The following is a 22,039-nucleotide window of genomic DNA, read 5'->3' on the forward strand; positions in this document are numbered from 1 at the left end:
TGAAAGTAATAGACACTTTGTTTTCTCTTGCAGGTACACACTCTGAAGACCTGGGATCCAGACAGCGCAGGGGATTACAGCCTCAAAAAAAGTTAAGTTATATCTTTATGTTAATGGACCCTTTTCCAAAATTGTCGTATTAATGTGAAAGTAATAGACACTTTGTTTTCTCTTGCAGGTACACACTCAGAAGACCTGGGATCCAGACAGCGCAGGGGATTACAGCCTCAAAAAAAGTTAAGTTATATCTTTATGTTAATGGACCCTTTTCCAAAATTGTCGTATTAATGTGAAAGTAATAGACACTTTGTTTTCTCTTGCAGGTACACACTCTGAAGACCTGGGATCCAGACAGCGCAGGGGATTACAGCCTCAAAAAAAGTTAAGTTATATCTTTATGTTAATGGACCCTTTTCCAAAATTGTCGTATTAATGTGAAAGTAATAGACACTTTGTTTTCTCTTGCAGGTACACACTCTGAAGACCTGGGATCCAGACAGCGCAGGGGATTACAGCCTCAAAAAAAGTTAAGTTATATCTTTATGTTAATGGACCCTTTTCCAAAATTGTCGTATTAATGTGAAAGTAATGGACACTTTGTTTTCTCTTGCAGGTACACACTCTGAAGACCTGGGATCCAGACAGCGCAGGGGATTACAGCCTCAAAAAAAGTTAAGTTATATCTTTATGTTAATGGACCCTTTTCCAAAATTGTCGTATTAATGTGAAAGTAATAGACACTTTGTTTTCTCTTGCAGGTACACACTCTGAAGACCTGGGATCCAGACAGCGCAGGGGATTACAGCCTCAAAAAAGTTAAGTTATATCTTTATGTTAATGGACCCTTTTCCAAAATTGTCGTATTAATGTGAAAGTAATAGACACTTTGTTTTCTCTTGCAGGTACACACTCTGAAGACCTGGGATCCAGACAGCGCAGGGGATTACAGCCTCAAAAAAGTTAAGTTATATCTTTATGTTAATGGACCCTTTTCCAAAATTGTCGTATTAATGTGAAAGTAATAGACACTTTGTTTTCTCTTGCAGGTACACACTCTGAAGACCTGGGATCCAGACAGAGCAGGGGATTACAGCCTCAAAAAAAGTTAAGTTATATCTTTATGTTAATGGACCCTTTTCCAAAATTGTCGTATTAATGTGAAAGTAATAGACACTTTGTTTTCTCTTGCAGGTACACACTCTGAAGACCTGGGATCCAGACAGAGCAGGGGATTACAGCCTCAAAAAAGTTAAGTTATATCTTTATGTTAATGGACCCTTTTCCAAAATTGTCGTATTAATGTGAAAGTAATAGACACTTTGTTTTCTCTTGCAGGTACACACTCTGAAGACCTGGGATCCAGACAGCGCCGGGGATTACAGCCTCAAAAAAAGTTAAGTTATATCTTTATGTTAATGGACCCTTTTCCAAAATTGTCGTATTAATGTGAAAGTAATAGACACTTTGTTTTCTCTTGCAGGTACACACTCTGAAGACCTGGGATCCAGACAGCGCCGGGGATTACAGCCTCAAAAAAGTTAAGTTATATCTTTATGTTAATGGACCCTTTTCCAAAATTGTCGTATTAATGTGAAAGTAATAGACACTTTGTTTTCTCTTGCAGGTACACACTCTGAAGACCTGGGATCCAGACAGCGCAGGGGATTACAGCCTCAAAAAAAGTTAAGTTATATCTTTATGTTAATGGACCCTTTTCCAAAATTGTCGTATTAATGTGAAAGTAATAGACACTTTGTTTTCTCTTGCAGGTACACACTCTGAAGACCTGGGATCCAGACAGCGCCGGGGATTACAGCCTCAAAAAAAGTTAAGTTATATCTTTATGTTAATGGACCCTTTTCCAAAATTGTCGTATTAATGTGAAAGTAATAGACACTTTGTTTTCTCTTGCAGGTACACACTCTGAAGACCTGGGATCCAGACAGCGCAGGGGATTACAGCCTCAAAAAAGTTAAGTTATATCTTTATGTTAATGGACCCTTTTCCAAAATTGTCGTATTAATGTGAAAGTAATAGACACTTTGTTTTCTCTTGCAGGTACACACTCTGAAGACCTGGGATCCAGACAGCGCAGGGGATTACAGCCTCAAAAAAAGTTAAGTTATATCTTTATGTTAATGGACCCTTTTCCAAAATTGTCGTATTAATGTGAAAGTAATAGACACTTTGTTTTCTCTTGCAGGTACACACTCTGAAGACCTGGGATCCAGACAGCGCAGGGGATTACAGCCTCAAAAAAAGTTAAGTTATATCTTTATGTTAATGGACCCTTTTCCAAAATTGTCGTATTAATGTGAAAGTAATAGACACTTTGTTTTCTCTTGCAGGTACACACTCTGAAGACCTGGGATCCAGACAGCGCAGGGGATTACAGCCTCAAAAAAAGTTAAGTTATATCTTTATGTTAATGGACCCTTTTCCAAAATTGTCGTATTAATGTGAAAGTAATAGACACTTTGTTTTCTCTTGCAGGTACACACTCTGAAGACCTGGGATCCAGACAGCGCAGGGGATTACAGCCTCAAAAAAAGTTAAGTTATATCTTTATGTTAATGGACCCTTTTCCAAAATTGTCGTATTAATGTGAAAGTAATAGACACTTTGTTTTCTCTTGCAGGTACACACTCAGAAGACCTGGGATCCAGACAGCGCAGAAGATTACAGCCTCAAAAAAAGTTAAGTTATATCTTTATGTTAATGGACCCTTTTCCAAAATTGTCGTATTAATGTGAAAGTAATAGACACTTTGTTTTCTCTTGCAGGTACACACTCTGAAGACCTGGGATCCAGACAGCGCAGGGGATTACAGCCTCAAAAAAAGTTAAGTTATATCTTTATGTTAATGGACCCTTTTCCAAAATTGTCGTATTAATGTGAAAGTAATAGACACTTTGTTTTCTCTTGCAGGTACACACTCAGAAGACCTGGGATCCAGACAGCGCCGGGGATTACAGCCTCAAAAAAAGTTAAGTAATCCAAGCAATTACAGATGAGTTTATTTTATCAACTGTATATCCAAATTATTTAGTAGTATCTTAAATCAAAGAATGATTAAAACTATGGGGAAAAAAATAATGCCCAGTTTGGATTTAGAGTTAATCATAGAACTGCAGACAGTGTATTTATCCTTAAAACTTTGATTAATAAATATATTCATAAAAATAAAAAAGAAAACTTTATGCCTGTTTTGTAGATCTTAAAAAGGCTTTTGATTCCCTTTGGAGAATTGAAATGCTTTATAAATTAGCAAAAATGGGTATAGGGAAACATATGTTTGAAATAATAAAACAACAGTTTATTCATACTGAAGCATCTTTAAAATATAATGATAAACATTCTAGATCTTTCCCATTGACAGAGGAGTAAAACAAGGGGGCAGTATTAGTCCCACACTCTTCAATTTATTTATAAATGACATAGTTGAAAATTTTGACCATAAAGGTTCAAACCCATTGAGAATATTAAATTCTGTTATAGGAAGTCTTTTGTTTACAATGACCTTATAATTTTATCCAAAAGTACAGAAGGTCTTCAAAATAACTTAAATGACTTATCAAATTACTGTGAAAAATGGCAGTTATGTCTAAATACTAAAAAAACAAAAACAAAGATCATTGAACAAAAACCTACAAAACTGGAACCATACATTGTAAGGTTCAATGATGAAAAAAAATGATAACATTACTGAGTATAAATTTCTGGGCACTCTGATAAAAAATAATGGAAATCTATAAAATGCAAGTTTAACAGATTAGCCAAAATAGCTAGGAAAGCTCTGTTTTCATTAAAAACTCGTGCAGCCTTTTTTGGAAATTTCCCTTTTAATGTATCCTGTAATCTTTTTGATTCTCTTATAAAACCAATTTTAACATATAATGCTGAAATATCATACATGGATACTTATCAATCTTATTATAGAGCAAAAGGCAGATTAAATAGATAATTTCCAATATTTGGATAAGACTCCCTTCGAAAAGGTTCATATCAATTTCCTTATAATTGTATGCAAATCAGGTTGCTCAACGTGTGCAGTTTGGTAGTTCATATGTGGCCACAAAAATCTAACATAATGCTCATATGTGCAATTCAAACCTCATGTGAGCTTTTACCATGTTAGTTTTGTACTTTGAAAGTTTGTCCATTCTTCTAATCATTCACCTTGTAAGAAATAAAACTTAAAAGACAAGAAACTAATAGCCGAGGACTGCATTTTAAAATATAATATTTATAAAACTTACCATTATTAGCTGCTATAACAATATCATCTTTGTAATCCACAATGAAATCCAATATATCTGAACACACATTTGATTTTAATCCACAATGAAATAGAATATATCTGAACACACATTTGATTTTAATTCACAATGAAATCGAATATAGCTGAACACACATTTGATTTTAATCCACAATGAAATCTAATATATATCTGAACTCATATTTGATTTTAATCCACAATGAATCGAATATGATAGCTGAACACACATTTGATTTTAATCCACAATGAAATTGATTATAGCTGAACACACATTTGATTTTAATCCACAATGAAATTGAATATATCTGAACACACATTTGATTTTAATCCACAATGAAATAGAATATATCTGAACACACATTTGATTTTAATCCACAATGAATCGAATATAGCTGAACACACATTTGATTTTAATCCACAATGAAATCGAATATATTGGAACACACATTTGATTTTAATCCACAATGAAATCGAATGTAGCTGAACACACATTTGATTTTAATCCACAATGAAATTGAATATATCGGAACACACATTTGATTTTAATCCACATTAGTTTGAAGCGTTACCCAATCACTAATAACCGCATTACTTTCTTCGTTTCTTTTGGCACAAAGCATATACTTCCATTGTCTTTATCCATTTTGAAACACAAAACGCATGTAAAGGTATTTACTGAAAATATTGAGGAGAATAGTCCGCAGGCTGATATATATACATACACAATTAAAAATGGCTGGTAAAAGTAGAAATTTTCTTTAGCAAAACATAATACTAGTATTGGTCAGGTGATCAATTGTGATCGGTCTCGTCTCACTTTGCGCCTGTCGGTCCGGTCGATCTGTCAACTCTTAACCAAGTTAATGGCAGGGCTGGTGTAATGGAGTGTTAAAGTAATTCTAAAGTAAGGCAGTTCAAATTCACATTATTGAAATCATGTACAATTGACTTAGACATATAAGCGATGTGCAAAACAAATTATTTATTTTAATGTGGTGTTCTTGTATTTCTTTATGTCACAACTACCAGTACCATGTCTTTCAAGGTTTTAGTTAAAGGGGTACTAGCTACGAGATATATAAAAAATCTAAAGTAAGATTTTTTTTGGTACATTAAAACAATAATGAAAGTGAAATAGTGAAATAATAATTCGCTTTTAGCAGCCAAAATAGTTCAATTTTGTCAAATTTAGCAAAGAAACATATATATTTGCTAATTCACTTGCAAGTGTATCAGTCGACCTCATTAAATCCGTATTCATGTGAACTTCATAGCCTTTATAGCTTGTTGTTCGGTGTGAGCCAAGGCTCCGTGTTGAAGGCCGTACTTTAACCTATAATGGTTTACCTTTTAAATTGTTATTTGGATGTAGAGTTGTCTCATTGGCACTCACACCACATCTTCCTATATCTATTCAGTTTTATCCCAAGCTAGAGATTGACAATGCACGTGTCCTGGTTATTTTTAAAGAAAAGGAATGTCAACAATGAAAGCGAAACTACGGTAAACCATTTGATTACTTATTCGATCCATATGAAAGCATTCTTATACGGTTGAAAACAATGAGAAACATATTTTGAATCTATGAAATAAAATCACACAGACCTATAAAAATCCAATTGCACGTGTTGGTTTAATCTTTTCATATCTTTATGTATGTTTACATCGCTTATATGGTCATCTGAGTTCAAATCGATAGTTAATAAGATGGCGTCTGTACTAAAATTCACACGAATCAAACCTTCAAATTATCTACCCCATGCGCTATAACTGTTTCTTTTGGACTTTTGGTAGTTTTGATAAATGTTTTACATTGTTATAAATCAAATATGAGAATTTGAGTCAAATCGGTGACCATGAATTTGACAGCTAGTGCCCCTTTAAGTTATTACCTGATATTGTTATATTGATAATTTTACAACAAGTGCTTGTGTCTTGATTGTAGATTGGTTTGCACAGGAACACAGAATCTAAATAAAATGTCTACAAGATCTTCAGCTTCTGTTTGTGGGGCTGCAGCTTTATAAACTCACTCATATATGCAATATGTATCCTTTAGTGCGTAGGTTAGGAGATTGTTGTAGATTTGTAGGAACTCTTACCATCATAACTCGGGGTTCCCGCAGAACAGGTGTAACATAAAATATTGTCTTCCATGAAATATTGTCTGTGGAAATTTTCATATAAATATTTCAGACAATATTTCATTATAAAATAATGTCTATGGACAATATTTTATATGAAAATTTCATGGAGAAGGACACTATTTCATAATGAAATATTGTCCCAAGACAATTTTACCTCCAGCTTTTTTTTAGCCTTGCCCCGCTCGGCGTATATATACTTTGCGCTCCCTGACCAGAAAATCTTGGATCCACCCCTGACTAACTATAAGTGATCATATGTACAGCTTTCAACAATGAGCAAAACTGAAACAGCATATTGAGCTATAAAATGTCCTGAAACAGGGTTGGTAATTCAAAAACCTGGGTTTTATAAGTATTGCAATGCCTAGCCCATTGGGAAAGTACTAGTAAAAAACCTAGGTCTGGGTTTTACTAGATTTAATCACTACAAAATCACCAATTGATCATGTCAGAGTTCCAGCTTAAAATACAATACAGTTTTCTCTGAATTATAAATTTGGTAAATCATTGGAGATTAATTTGATGTAATCTTTTTTGCGTGAACCTTGACTACAGAAACAAACAATACATGTAGATTTTATTATATTACAGGAACTGTAGGAAGTTTTCCAAGAGTCTGATTGCTTAAAGTATGCATTACAGGATTTTATCATTGGAGCAACATCTTAGGAGGACAAATGTGTGCAAATGTATGAAGGAATCCTTGAGTACAAATAGCAATTATATGCAGAAGAGGACTCTTAAACATTATAAACAGACATCAAGTAATAGTAGTGGTGTATTCAAGATATGTAAACCACCTTGAATAAACTATTGTGTATATTTTTTCAACCACAAGTACTTTCAGAATATAATACAATTCAAATTCAAATTATTGTGTCAACAGACAAGTTATGTACAAATGAAAATGTACGTTGTTTTAAAATGAAATTTGTATATAAAAAAAAACGAAATAACATTTTTTTTTAGCTCATTGTGCAGCCAAAATTTGAAATCCTTTAATGGTATTATACTTGTTGTTTTGTAAACATTTTCCCTAAATCAGTGTTAAAATGAGAAAAATTATTTTTGCATATATGAAATAAGAAGTAAGTGGTTGTAAATTACAGAGAAACTTTCAATTTGGTACATTTGTAAATCATCTTTATTTCACAGAACTTTCTATTTTAGTGTATTAGTACAAAGAGATATAAGGTATACACCAATCAGACAGCAATAAAACAACAAAAACACCTGAAAGGCTTTTATAGGTGCTCACATGCAGTCCTCAACAAAAGACAGGTGTATAAAAGATATGCAATGATCTATTAAATTGATCAGAGGCTATAAACAATTGAATCAAGAATAGCCTTCAATTGAACACTGAATTCTTCGAAATTCTTTTTTTAATTCAGATGACAATCACTGAAAAGGTTTCTGGCTTTAAACGGTACATGAATATGTGGCGAGGTAGACTACTACTTCTTTTCTCCAAAACCTTTTGCAAGTAGGTATTTTTCATAAAGTGATTGGTTTGTGTTAAAATTAATTATCACACAATATGATATGTACATACATAATAAAAATGAATTCAAATGAAATATACATTTTTGATTGAGTTTAGTCTGCCAATTGATATTTTATCGTATGTTTTTATATGTTGTGATGTTATGCTATTGTTTCAGAAAAAGGGAGAAGGTTTGGATCCATTAAAACGTTTAATCCTGCTGCAAATGTTTGCACCTGTCCTAAGTCAGGAATTTGATGTACAGTAGTTGTCGTTTGTTTATGTAATATATACGTGTTTCTCGTTTCTTGTTTTGTTTATATAGATTAGACTGTTGGTTTTCCCCGTTTGATTGGTTTTACACTAGTAATTTTGGGGCCCTTTATAGCTTGTTGTTCCGTGTGAGCCAAGGCTCCGTGTTGAAGGCCGTACTTTAACCTATAATGGTTTACTTTTTAAATTGTTTATTTGGATGGAGAGTTGTCTCATTGGCACTCACACCACATCTTCCTATATCTAATCATTGCAAACATCTTCTATAGTCAGTCCATAAATCATTTACAAAAAAGGATTGAGACTTGAACTCAATCCAAAAAGTTCTAGGAGTGAGCTGAGGTGCCCTAGTTATTATTCATAACCTGTGATGCATTTTCTTGCCTTCTTTATTTTAGACCAAAAAATTTTGGATAGTAAGAAAAAGAAATAGAATGGAGGTATGTACACATTTTCATAGAATATTTTTCATGCTTATACATATCAGAATTTGTACTAGATTATGAATAAGCTCAAATCCTGTGAAGTTTGTGTGATTGAGGGAAAATTCACTATAATTTCACTAAAAAAAAAGAAGCTTGATCATGTTAATTTCACGTGAAATTTTTAACACAAATTCATGTGAGTTTCACATCAGATACATGTGAAATTCATGTGAAAATGTTCATGTGAGTTTCATGTATAAAGCTCATTTAAGGTGAATCTCACATGAAATTTACTTGAACAAAATTTGCCGGTATAACTCTAAAATTAGCTGAATGTTTAAAACACAATGTATTATTAAGGAAATGTTAAGCTTCTTAATGATCAAAATTGGTGTTTTCCAAATTGCTATGTATCCAATGAAATTTTTCAGACAGTGTTTTTTTTAAATTTTTATATTTTTGTCAAATGGTCAAAGTAAATATTTTGTCAAAATTGTATGAAATTTTAACAAGCCAAATTAGTTTTAGTCAAGGTGTTAGGTACCACCTTAAATTTAAATATTTGCTTCAAAAGTTTATCTAGTATATATTTTTTTCTGTGACCTTAGAATTAAATCAGATGTTTATACTAAGACAGTTAAGAATATTTTTAGTCCTTTTCCACTCCTTTCTCTGTTTTCAATCTTTCAATTTTTTGAAGCATGTATTGAATCATAAAGTGAAGTATTGTTTTTATGATGATAAGAGTGGTGTTTACTTGGAAAGGGGAGATAACCTCACATTCATTTGGAATGGCAATTGTATCATGTAAAGTTAAAAAATACTATGAGTTTCTCTAATTTAATGAACAGCAAAGATAAATTTGTTCTTGTTGGCTTCCAAGTTCTGTAAAATTGTGATGTCAATTTACAAATGATAATTACCTTCCCATTTATTCATGCATTTGTAAACATGTTTGTTTATGCATTATATATTATTTGTTATATTGTTGTACAATCATTTAGTGAAACAAAATGTTTCAATGTTTCAAAATGTTTCATGCATGTAAAATTTTCAAATTTTTAGCTTTTTAGCTTCTACGTTGTCTGACACTCAATGAATGATAAGTTTGGTGTCTTTAGCACCTTGAAAATCAAAATTAGTTTACTATAGAACCCTTTTGAGAAAAACAGAACTCCCTTTGTTAGAAAACACTGTTAAACATCCAAACCTACTTTCCACACTGATTTGTGTCCACACACCTTATTTTCCTTCTCATGCTATTCAAAATTAAAGATTTGGAACATAATTTATCATAATCAAATAAATGCAATTAATGTCTCCTCCATGACATTTAAATAAACTAAATATTGAATATACAATACTGCTTATTGTTAATGTTTGGCTTAGCTGTTAAGAAACAGTTTAATATAGAACTCTTTGGGGAAAACAGAACTCTTCTTTTGTCAGAAAACACGGTCAAACATACTATCCACATTGATATGTGTCCACACTTGTATTGAAAATATAAAATCATGCAGAAATGATTTTTTTTTTTATATAGGTTAGACCGTTTGTTTTCAAGTTTAAATGGTTTTACACTAGTATTTTTTGGGGGCCTTTATAGTTAGCTTTTCCTTGTGAACCTAAGCTCCTTGTTGAAGGCTATACTTTGACCCTTAATGGTTTACTTTTATAAATTGAGACTTTGATGGAGAGTTGTCTCATTGGCACTGTTACCACATCTTCCTATATCTTCTCATGTTTTCCTCTCCATGCTATTCAAAATCAAAGACCATTAGATAACGCTGGTTCATTTCCCAATCAATCTATTATCAAGGGAAGTTAAATATTATAAAACGATTTCCGTTCATATATTTGTACATCAATGTTTTTGATACACCAATAACAAAAATTGAAATAAATTGAATTGGTACATTTTGTAATTATTCAAAATTATATCAGAAAACTAAACTTAATTATAAATTAATGAACCTGTTAAGTGGAGAGAATACTCGCATAACTTTTTTGAATAGGAACATAATACAACAGAATGTCACTCTTGCATACAAATGGCACATCAATATAATTAATTAACTGTGCAATCGTTCGCCGCCTTCAATGATGATTCTAAATTATAAATATAACCAAAAGTTGTTAATCTATAGATATAGTGAAGACTAATGAAAGCTAAGTTAACCCACGCTAAACATATTTCTTTCAATTTTTTTTAATTTCCTGAGAAAAATGCTCGAGCCACTTGACTTTCATAGCTCAAAATTAACGTTTTTACACAATATTTGAATAAAGTAGTTAAAGATTATTCGCTTTTCAAAGTGTAAGACGCAATAAAAATCGTATGCTTGCACCATCCTAATGAAATACGGATCAAATTTAATCCTGAACATTTGGACATTTCTTCGTATATTTTTATCAAAACTGGTTTAACCAAATCACAAGTACGTGTTAAGATCCGACTAAATACCTATTTTCCGTAATGGTCCGGTAAAGTTGCTATATATAGGGAATCACTGAAGCGTGACTGGACGAGGCCCCCTCTTAGGTCAGTCAGTGGGCCCCCACTTATGAAACTTTCTGGATCCGCCACTGTTTCTTGCATGTTCACTGTTCAGGACGAAAACAAGACAATATGTAGGTCTTGTCATCATAGAGGCCATTCAGGATTATGGTCGGGGAAATTTGAACTGCCACTGGAAAATGGGGGTATACTGGATAAATTTTGCCTTGCAACAGGCCGCCTACGGACCCCTCAAAGAGTTTTTGCAAGGGTTCTTAACGTACAGAGAGTGTGGCAATCTATTAACACGAGGCTTTGGATTAAACGTTCCCATTCTAACCGCACGTGACTGCAAACTTGATACATCCCACACAAGTCAAACAGATGCCCCACTTCAGCAAGCGTTTTACTGCTTTACAGGAGAGGCAAGTGATCATATTTCGTTTCACCAGTCCAACTTGGGGGTTACTATAATCAAATAAATGCAATTAATGTCTCCTCCATAACAATCTTACAAATAAACTAAATATTTAATAAACAATACTGCTTATAGTTAATGTTTGGCTCGTCTAAGCTGTCAAGCAACAGTTTTAAATAGGACCCTATTGGAAAAACAGAACTCCCTTTGTCAGATTACACTGACGAACATCAAAACATACTATCCACACTGATCTGTGTCCACACTTGTATTGAAAAAAAAAGTTTTCAATACAAGTGTGGACACAGATTTAAACTCTTATATTTTCTCGAGGAAGAATTTCAGAAAAAAAAACGAAATGTTATTTTTATAATAAAGAGATAGAAATTGTCAAAGACAACTAGTATCTTGGTGTATATTTTGCTGGAAATGGATTTATCATAATCATTTGAAAATCAAATAAATGCATTTAATGTCTCCATGATAATCTTGAAAATAACTAAATATTGAAAAAAACAATATTGCTTATAGTAAATGTTTGGCTCAGGTTAGCTGTCAAGCAACACAGTTAAATAAAGAACCCTATGGGAAAAACAGAACTCCTTTTGTCAGATTACACTGACGAACATCAAAACATACAATCCACACTGATCTGTGTCCACACTTATATTGAAAAAAAAATGTTCAATACAAGTGTGGACACAGATTTAAACTCTTATATTTTCTCGAGGAAGAATTTCAGAAAAACAAACGAAATGTTATTTTTGTAATAAAGAGATAGAAATTGTCAAAGACAACTGTATCTTGGTGTATATTTTGCTGGAAATGAATTTATCATAATCATTTGAAAATCAAATAAATGCATTTAATGTCTTCATGATAATCTTGAAAATAAACTTAATATTGAATAAACAATATTGCTTATAGTAAACGTTTGGCTCTGGTAAGCTGTCAAGCAACACAGTTAAATAAAGAACCCTATGGGAAAAGCAGAACTCCTTTTGTCAGATTACACTGACGAACATCAAAACATACTATCCACACTGATCTGTGTCCACACTTGTATCGAAAAAAAAAGTTTTCAATACAAGTGTGGACACAGATTTAAACTCTTATATTTTCTCGAGGAAGAATTTCAGAAAAAAAACGAAATGTTATTTTTATAATAAAGAGATAGAAATTGTCAAAGACAACTAGTATCTTGGTGTATATTTTGCTGGAAATGGATTTATCATAATCATTTGAAAATCAAATAAATGCATTTAATGTCTCCATGATAATCTTGAAAATAACTAAATATTGAAAAAAACAATATTGCTTATAGTAAATGTTTGGCTCAGGTTAGCTGTCAAGCAACACAGTTAAATAAAGAACCCTATGGGAAAAACAGAACTCCTTTTGTCAGATTACACTGACGAACATCAAAACATACAATCCACACTGATCTGTGTCCACACTTGTATTGAAAAAAAAATGTTCAATACAAGTGTGGACACAGATTTAAACTCTTATATTTTCTCGAGGAAGAATTTCAGAAAAAAAAACGAAATGTTATTTTTGTAATAAAGAGATAGAAATTGTCAAAGACAACTAGTATCTTGGTGTATATTTTGCTGGAAATGGATTTATCATAATCATTTGAAAATCAAATAAATGCATTTAATGTCTCCATGATAATCTTGAAAATAACTAAATATTGAAAAAAACAATATTGCTTATAGTAAATGTTTGGCTCAGGTTAGCTGTCAAGCAACACAGTTAAATAAAGAACCCTATGGGAAAAACAGAACTCCTTTTGTCAGATTACACTGACGAACATCAAAACATACAATCCACACTGATCTGTGTCCACACTTGTATTGAAAAAAAAATGTTCAATACAAGTGTGGACACAGATTTAAACTCTTATATTTTCTCGAGGAAGAATTTCAGAAAAAAAACGAAATGTTATTTTTATAATAAAGAGATAGAAATTGTCAAAGACAACTAGTATCTTGGTGTATATTTTGCTGGAAATGGATTTATCATAATCATTTGAAAATCAAATAAATGCATTTAATGTCTCCATGATAATCTTGAAAATAACTAAATATTGAAAAAAACAATATTGCTTATAGTAAACGTTTGACTCTGGTTAGCTGTCAAGCAACACAGTTAAATAAAGAACCCTATGGGAAAAGCAGAACTCCTTTTGTCAGATTACACTGACGAACATCAAAACATACTATCCACACTGATCTGTGTCCACACTTGTATTGAAAAAAAAAGTTTTCAATACAAGTGTGGACACAGATTTAAACTCTTATATTTTCTCGAGGAAGAATTTCAGAAAAAACTAGTATCTCAATTGTTTGTAAAACAATTGAAAGGTCTTTCCTGTAAAAGTGATGTTTTCGTAATGTTCTTTGTACGACCTTTCGTTTGATATACGACAAGCATACCTTCTTAAACTTTTCGTTTTTAACACTTAATGACCTCATCCGCCTACATGTTTGAGATCGGAATTATGATATATGTAACATAAAGTAAATGAGCTTTCATTTGATATGCGACAACGCCATGTTCTAGAAAGTTTGATTTTTGCACTTAATAACCCTATCCAACTTATTTTTGGAGGTCGGGAATTTGATGTTTCAAATGTACACATCATGACCTTTCATTTGATATACAACAACCCTATTAAAAAGAATTTTTTGTTTTTTGCACTGAATAACCCTATCCAACCCATTTTTGGGGGACGTCAATTTGAAATTTGAAATGTACGCTTTATGTTCTTTCATTTGATATGCGACAACCTTACCATCTGAGAAATTTGAATGTTTGCACTAAATGACCCCACCCGTCCCCCTGGGATGAAAAGGGGGTTTAAAATTTTCATTTTTAAGTAGAGTTTATTAAGACCTTCAATTTGATATATCAGATGACCCCATTTGACAAAGTGCAAATAATGATGCAATATCAACTATATAAATAGAAGTTATGAAACTTACAAAGTCAATGCAAAACTTGAAAATTTCATATTGAATTCTTGGTGTTTTTTTCCATGGAATGTTTTTGGAATTTGGTCAAACATATAACTATGTTAACCTCTTCAATTTCTAAAACATTTTAAGAGGTAAGCTCTTGTTGATTCAGAAATACATGCCTCCGCTCGCAAAACTTTAAACTGCATTATCTCTAAAACGACAATAGATATTTCAAATCTGTTAAATGATAAATGATCTACAGTTGAAGGACAACATTATAGAAAAAGAAATGGGACAATTTCAAAGTTCACCAAGGTCACAATTAATCATCAAATATATGATGCAATACCAAACTTAAGAACCGGAAGTCGTAGAGACATGGGACTAGCACCATTCAACTCAGGACCACTTAACCTTTCAACTATCACAAGGTCAAGTTCATTGTATACTGTGAAGGTCAAGGTAAAATTTCATCATGACCTGACATTGACCTCAAATTGAAGGTCTTAAATTACTGATCATCTTTGCAGTTTATAGTAGGTTGATATCTGCTACCTTTAAAAAGATATACACACAATACTATACTTTTAAGAATCATCTCGTTGTAACTTTTGAACAGACGGTCGGACATTTTTGGGCTTATTGTATAAAATGTAGAGCTCGTCGAGAGGAACAATTTACACGCTGTATGTATGCAGAAAAGTCTTACCGTTTTTCTAATATGTAAGCTTGAAATTGCAGTGTAAGTTTTTTTTGCACTCGATGACCTTTGACCTTGGGTGCATTTTAAAGGTCACATGAATTAAAGATTTTTGGTGAAGGTTCCAAGTCTCTACGACTTCTTGTTCTCGAAATACAATTTTTCTAAAATTATGTTCAATTTTTCAAGGGGAATAACTCCTTATGTGGGTTAATAACAAAATGATTGTACATATTCATTAACATTGCCATCTGTTCCTGTACATGTTGCCGTTTTCAAATCGATTCTATCTCTTATACTTTTTGAGAAAATTGCAAAGGAAAGAAATTGCTTCAAGGGGATATAACTCTCATAGGGGACGATGAAATCCTATTCAGCCTCACACGGTAATACATCATGATGAAATCTAGATTATGTCCAATTAAGGTCATGATACCTTTAAAACCAACGAGGGAGGGCCATGTTGAAAAAAATCAATAAAAGGGAGATAACTCCTAAAGGGGATGATGAAATCCTTAACAGGGTCATTTGGTAATACATCTTGGTGAGGTCTAGCGAAGGTCCATATTTGGTCTTAATAACTGCAACAGAAACAAGAGGCGCGCATGTCAAAAAAATGTTGGAAGAAAAAAAAGAAAAAAAAGAAAAAGAAAAAGAAACTAGTATCTCAATTGTTTGTAAAACAATTGAAAGGTCTTTCCTGTAAAAGTGATGTTTTCGTATTGTACTTTGTACGACCTTTCGTTTGATATACGACAAGCACACCTTCTGAAACTTTTCGCCCTTTACTCTTAATGACCTCATCCGTCTACATGTTTGAGATCGGAATTATGATATATGGAACAGAGTAGACGAGCTTTCGTTTGATATGCGACAACACCATGTTCTTGAAAGTTTGATTTTTGCACTTAATAACCCCATCCAACTAATTTTTGGGGGTCAGGAATTTGATATTCGAAATGTACACATCATAACCTTTCATTTGATATACAACAACCCTATCTTATCAGAAAATTTATTTTCTGCACTCAATGACCCCACCCAACCAATTTTTGGGGGACGTCAATTTGAAATTTGAAATGTACGCTTTATGTTCTTTCATTTGATATGCGACAACCTTACCATCTGAGAAATTTGAATTTTTGCACTAAATGACCCCACCCTTCCGCCTGGGATGAAAAAGAGGTTTAAAATTTTCATTTTTAAGTAGAGTTTATTGAGACCTTGAATTTGATATATCAGATGACCCCATTTGACAAAGTGCCAAAAATGATGCAATATCAACGATATAAATAGCAGTTATGAAATTTACAAAGTCAATGCAAAACATGAAAATTTCAAAATGATTTTTTGGTGTTTTTTTTAAATGGAATGTTTTTAGTATTTGGTTAAACATATAACTATTTTAACCTCTTCAATTTCTTAAACATTTTAAGTGGTAAGCTGTTGTTGATTCAGAAATACATGCCGCCGCTCGCAAAATTTCAAACTGCATTATCTCTAAAACGACAATAGATATCTCAAATCTGTTCAATGGTAAATGATCTACAGTTAAAGGGCAACATTATAGAAAAAGAATTGGGACAATTTCAAAGTTCACTAAGGTCACAATTAATCATCAAATATATGATGCAATACCAAACTTGAGAACCCGAAGTCGTAGAGACATGAGAATACCACCATTCAACTCAGTACCACTTAACCTTTCAAATATCACAAGGTCAAGGTCATAGTATAATGTGAAGGTCAAGGTGAAATTTCATCAAGACCTGACATTGACCTCAAATTGAAGGTCTGGAATTACTGATCATCTTTGCAGTTTATAGTAGATTGATATCTGTTACCTTTAAAAAGATATACACAAAATACTATACTTTTAAGAATCATCCCGTTGTAACTTTTGAACAGACGGTCGGACATTTTTGGGCTTATTATATAAAATGTAGAGCTCGTCGAGAGGAACATTTTATACGCTGTATGTATGCAGCAAAGTCTTATCGTTTTCCTAATATGTAAGCTTGAAATTGCAGCGTAATTTTTTTTTGCACTCAGTGACCTTTGACCTTGACTGCATATTAAAGGTCACATGAATTAAAGATTATTGGTGAAGGTCCCAAGTCTCTACGACTTCTGGTTCTCGAAATACAATTTTTCTAAAATTATGTACATTTTTTTAAGGGGAATAACTCCTTATAAGGGTTAATACCAAAATTATTGTACATGTTCATTAACATTGTTCTCTATTCCTGTACATGTTGCCGTTTTGAAATCGATTCTATCTCTTATACTTTTTGAGAAAAATGCAAAGGAAAGAAATTGTTTCTAGGAGATATAACTCCCATAGGGGACGATGAAATCCTTTTCAACCTCATATGGTAATACATTATGATGTCGTCTACCTATTGTCCAGATAAGGTCATGATATCTTTAAAAACAACGAGGGGGTGCTGTGTTGAAAAAAATCAATAAAAGGGAGATAACTTCTAAAGAGGATGATGAAATCCTTAACAGGGTCATTTGGTAAAACTGCATGATGAGGTCTATCAATGGTCCATATTTGGTCTTGGTAACTTTAACAGAAAGAAGGGGCGGGCATGTCGAAAAAATGTTGGAAGAAAAAAAAGAAAAACTAGTATCTCAATTGTTTGTAAAACAATTGAAAGGTCTTTCCTGTAAAAGTGATGTTTTCGTAATGTTCTTTGTACGACCTTTCGTTTGATATACGACAAGCATACCTTCTGAAACTTTTCGCTTTTTACACTTAATGACCTCATCCGCCTACATTTTTGAGATCGGAAGTATGAAATATGTAACAAAGAGTAGATGAGCTTTCATTTGATATGCGACAACGCCATGTTCTAGAAAGTTTAATTTTTGCACTTAATAACCCTATCTTACAAATTTTTGGAGGTCAGGAATTTGATATTTCAAATGTATACATCATGACCTTTCATTTGATATACAACAACACTATCGTAAAAAGAAAATTTATTTTTTGCACTCAATGACCCCTTCAAACCAATTTTTGGGGGACGTCAATTTGAAATTTGAAATGTACGCTTTATGTTCTTTCATTTGATATGCGACAACCTTACCATCTAAGAAATTTGAATTTTTGCACTTAATGACCCCACCCTTCCACCTGGGATGTAAAGGGGGTTTAAAATTTTCATTTTTAAGTAGAGTTTATTAAGACCTTCAATTTGATATATCAGATGACCCCATTTGACAAAGTGCAAATAATGATGCAATATCAACTATATAAATAGACGTTATGAAACTTACAAAATCAATGGAAAACATGAAAATTTCAAATTGAATTTTTGGTGTTTTTTTCCATGGAATGTTTTTGGTATTTGGTCAAACATATAACTATGTCAACCTCTTCAATTTCTAAAACATTTTAAGTGGTAAGCTCTTGATGATTCAGAAATACATGCCTCCGCTCGCAAAACTTGAAACTGCATTATCTCTAAAACGACAATAGATATCTCAAATCTGTTAAATGATAAATGATCTACAGTTCAAGGACAACATTATAGAAAAAGAATTGGGACAATTTCAAAGTTCACCAAGGTCACAATTAATCATCAAATATATGATGCAATACAAAACTTGAGAACCGGAAGTCGTAGAGACATGGGACTATCACCATTCAACTCAGAACCACTTGACCTTTCAAATGTCACAAGGTCAAGGTCATAGTATAATGTGAAGGTCAAGGTGAAATTTCATCATGACCTGACATTGACCTCAAATTGAAGGTCTTGAACTACTGATCATCTTTGCAGTTTATAGTAGGTTGATATCTGTTACCTTTAAAAAGATATACACACAATACTATACTTTTAAGAATCATCCCGTCGTAACTTTTGAACAGACAGTCGGAATCTTTTGAGCTCAGTGTATAAAATGTACAGCTCGTCGAGAGGAACGTTTTATACGCTGTAAGTATGCAGCAAACTCTTATCGTTTTCTTAATATGCAAGCTTGAAATTGCAGCGTAATTTTTTTTTGAACTTGGTGACCTTTGAACTTGGGTGCAAATTAAAGGTTACATGAACTTAAGATTATTGGTGTAGGTCCCAAGTCTTTATGACTTCCGGTTCTCGAGATACAATTTTTCAAAAATTGTGTATATTTTTTCAAGGGAAATAACTCCTTATAAGGGTTAACAACCAAATGATTGTATATGTTTATTATCATTGCCATCTGGTCTTGTACATGTTGCCGTTTTCAAATCGATTCTATCTTGAATACTTTTTGAGAAAAATGTAAAAGAAAGAAATTGCTTCAAGGGGACGTAACTCTCATATGGGATAATGAAATCCTTAGCAGCCTCATATGGTAACACATCATGATGAGATCTGACTTTTGTCCAAATAAGGTCATGATATCTTTAAAAACAACGAGGGGGGGCTATGTCGAAAAAAACCAATAAAAGGGAGATAACTTCTAAAGGGGATGATGAAATCCTACACAGCCTCATCTGGTAATACTTCATGATGATGTCTACCGATGGTACATATTTGGTCTTGATAACTCGAACAGAAACGAGGGGAGGATATGTCAAACAAATGCTGGATGAAAAAAAAACAAAAAAACTAGTATCTCAATTGTTTGTAAAACAATTGAAAGGTCTTTCCTGTAAAAGTGATGTTTTCATAATGTACTTTGTATGACCTTTCGTTTGATATAACGACAAGCATACCTTCTGAAACTTTTCGCTTTTTACACTTAATGACCTCATCCGCCTACATTTTTGAGATCGGAAGTATGATATATGTAACACAGGGTAGATGAGCTTCGATTTGATATGTGACAACGCAATGTTCTAAAAAGTTTGATTTTTGCACTTAATAACCCCATCCAACCAATTTTTGGAGGTTGGGAATTTGATATTTCAAATGTACACATCATGACCTTTCATTTGATATACAACAACCCTTTCGTAAAAGAAAATTTATTTTTTGCACTCAATGACTCCTTTCAACCAATTTAGGGGGGACGTCAATTTGAAATTTGAAATGTACGCTTTATGTTCTTTCATTTGATATGCGACAACCTTACCATGTGAGAAATTTGAATTTTTGCACTAAATGACCCCACCCCTTCCGCCTGGGATGAAAAAGAGGTTTAAAATTTTCATTTTTTAGTAGAGTTTATGGAGACCTTCAATTTGATATATCAGATGACCCCATTTGACAAAGTGCCAAAAATGATGCAATATCAATTATATAAATAGAAGTTATGAAACTTATAAAGTCAATGAAAAACATGAAAATTTCAAAATGATTTTTTGGTGTTTTTTTCAATGGATTTTTTTTTGGTATTTGGTCAAACATATAACTATGTTAACTTCTTCAATTTCTTAAACATTTTAAGTTGTAAGATGTTGTAGATTCAGAAATACATGCCGCCGCTCGCAAAATTTCAAACTGCATTATCTCTAAAATGACATAAGATATCTCAAATCTGTTAAATGATAAATGATCTACAGTTAAAGGACAACATTATAGAGAAAGATTTTGGACAATATCAAAGTTCACCACGGTCACAATTAATCATCAAATATATGATGCAATACCAAACTTGAGAACCGGAAGTCGTAGAGACATGGGACTATCACCATTCAACTCAGGACCACTTGACCTTTCAAATATCACAAGGTCAAGGTCATAGTATGCTGTGAAGGTCAAGGTGAAATTTCATCATGACCTGACATTGACCTCAAATTGACGGTCTTGAATTACTGATCATCTTTGCTGTTTATAATAGGTTGATATCTGTTACCTTTAAAAAGATATACACACAATACTATACTTTTAAGAATCATCCCGTTGTAACTTTTGAACAGACAGTCAGACATTTTTCAACTTATCATATAAAATGTAGAGCTCGTCGAGAGGATCAATTTATACGCTGTATGTATGCAGCAAAGTCTTATCGTGTTCTTAATATGTACGCTTGAAATTGCAGCATAATTTTTTTTTGCACTCAGTGACCTTTGACCTTGACTGCATATTAAAGGTCACATGAATTAAAGATTATTGGTGAAGGTCCCAAGTCTCTACGACTTCTGGTTCTCGAAATACAATTTTTCTAAAATTATGTACAATTTTTCAAGGAGAATAACTCCTTATAAGGGTTAATAACAAAATGATTGTACATGTTCATTAACATTGCCATCTGTTCCTGTACATGTTGCCGTTTTGAAATCGATTCTATCTCTTATACTTTTTGAGAAAAATGCAAAGGAAAGAAATTGTTTCAAGGGGATGTAACTCTCATAGGGGACGATGAAATCCTATTCAGCTTCACATGGTAATACATCATGATGAGATCTACATTATGTCTAATTAAGGTCATGATATCTTTAAAACCAACGAGGGGGGGCCATGTTCAAAAAAATCAATAAAAGGGAGATAACTCCTAAAGGGGATGATGAAATCCTTAACAGGGTCATTTGGTAATACATCTTGGTGAGGTCTAGCTATGGTCCATATTTGGTCTTAATAACTTCAACAGAAACAAGAGGCGGGCATGTCAAAAAAATGTTGGAAGAAAAAAAAGAAAAAGAAAAAAAAACACTAGTATCTCAATTGTTTGTAAAACAATTGAAAGGTCTTTCCTGTAAAAGTGATGTTTTCGTAATGTTCTTTGTACGACCCTTCGTTTGATATACGACAAGCATACCTTCTGAACCTTTTCGCTTTTTACACTTAATGACCTCATCCGCCTACATTTTTGAGATCGGAAGTATGATATATGTAACACAGGGTAGATGAGCTTCCATTTGATATGCGACAACGCCATGTTCTAAAAAGTTAGATTTTTGCACTTAATAA

At 32.8% G+C, this 22,039-nt stretch overlaps 1 long non-coding RNA gene across 1 annotated transcript; it reads left to right on the forward strand.

The window, feature by feature from the left end:
* Nucleotides 1-2,731: 2,731 nt before the first annotated feature.
* LOC139519884 (uncharacterized) lies at nucleotides 2,732-7,384 on the forward strand. The gene is made up of 2 exons (XR_011663736.1): nucleotides 2,732-6,345; nucleotides 7,018-7,384. It is a non-coding gene; the product is annotated as an uncharacterized lncRNA (long non-coding RNA).
* Nucleotides 7,385-22,039: the final 14,655 nt, after the last annotated feature.

This window comes from Mytilus edulis, chromosome 4, assembly GCF_963676685.1.
Source record: "Mytilus edulis chromosome 4, xbMytEdul2.2, whole genome shotgun sequence".
Taxonomy (NCBI): domain Eukaryota; kingdom Metazoa; phylum Mollusca; class Bivalvia; order Mytilida; family Mytilidae; genus Mytilus; species Mytilus edulis.